Below are 1,413 nucleotides of genomic sequence, written 5' to 3' on the forward strand. Positions count from 1 at the left end.
AAAAAAAAAAAAAGTGAGCAGCGAGTGTCTGCTCTTCCTCTAGGAAGATGAAGGACAGCGTGGGGAAGGCCAGATAGACTCTTCTCAGGATCTCGGCAGATGGAGATAAACCAGTGGAATTGGAGAGCAATGTCCTCACCCAGCAAGGAGCCCTTAACACCCTAGACAGCTCTCTGGGGGACGCTGCATCCTGTGGAGAGGCCAGGCACAGAGAGGAGTCAGGGCCTGAGCTCCACAGCTGCTCCTGTGACTGCCATGACCTCAGTGTGTGCCCAGCACCCCCTGCTGATGCTTACTGAGCATGACCTCAGTGTGTGCCGAGCGCCCCCTGCTGCTGCTGAGCACCCTGCAGGGAGGTTTGTGTCTGGCCCACACTGGATTTCCTGCACTGTGTCTAGCACAGTAATAGACGGCCGTGTCCTCCACTCTCAGGCTATTCATCTGTAGGTAAAGTGTGCTCTTGCTGTTATCTCTGGAGATGGTGAAGCGGCCCTTCATGGAGTCTGCGTAGTATTTGGTACCACTAAAACTAATGTATGAAATCCACTCCAGCCCCTTCCCTGGAGCCTGGCAGACCCAGCTCATCCAGTAATTACTGAAAGTGAATCCGGAGGCTGCACAGGAAAGTCTCAGGGACCCCCCCCCCAGGCTGTGCCAAGCCTCCCCCAGGCTCCACCAGCTCCACCTCACACTGCACACCTGCAAACACAGAGAATCCTGGTCAGCAATAGTCACACATATCCACGGTTCCTCCCACTCATGTCCATTTGCACACTCAGTATCCCTTGCTCCCCATAAATCACCTTTCAACAGAGCAACAAGGAGAACCCAGCACAGCCCCAGCTCCATGGTGCTGGTCTGTGCTCAGTCACTGGTGGAATCAGCTCACAGAGCTCAGGTCAGGGCTGGGCTGGTTTTCATGGGCAGAGGGACGTTCTATTTGCATGTCCTCTGCTATAAAGCAGCTCTGGGGGGAAGTCTAGAGATTAGGCTCCCAGAGCAGAGGTGACTGTGCTGGAGGAGTTTGGTGACAATGGTCACCTTGGAGACATCATGACGCACTGACCATGCACTGTGGTTCACACTGTAGCTGCAGCTCTTTGGGAGCCTGAGGCAGAGTGTGAGGACATTGAGAGCTGTCTGGGTACAGAGGGACACAAATGTCCTCTCACTCTGCCATTGTGCCTGGTGATCGTTCTGTCAGCATTGCTGATCACACACAAAACACAAAGTGCAACATGCCTGTGACCTCACTGTGCACATGCAAGAGTGTAAAACAATGGTGAGTGCATTTCCATACTGGCAATGTCTCACGTGATATGAGCTCCATGCCTGGTCTGGGCCTGCACAGCCAAGGAGGGCCCACAGTTCCTGGTGTGTTCCAGGAGAATGGTGCTCATCTGTGAGCTCTGC

The 1,413-nt window shown here is 54.0% G+C and overlaps 1 pseudogene; it reads right to left on the reverse strand.

Moving 5' to 3' along the window:
* The window catches only part of LOC106001551, a 12,843-nt pseudogene extending 11,935 nt beyond the window's left edge, over positions 1–908 (reverse strand).
* Positions 909–1,413: the final 505 nt, after the last annotated feature.

The sequence above is a fragment of the Dipodomys ordii genome, unplaced genomic scaffold (genome assembly GCF_000151885.1).
Source record: "Dipodomys ordii isolate 6190 unplaced genomic scaffold, Dord_2.0 Scaffold314, whole genome shotgun sequence".
Lineage (NCBI taxonomy): Eukaryota > Metazoa > Chordata > Mammalia > Rodentia > Heteromyidae > Dipodomys > Dipodomys ordii.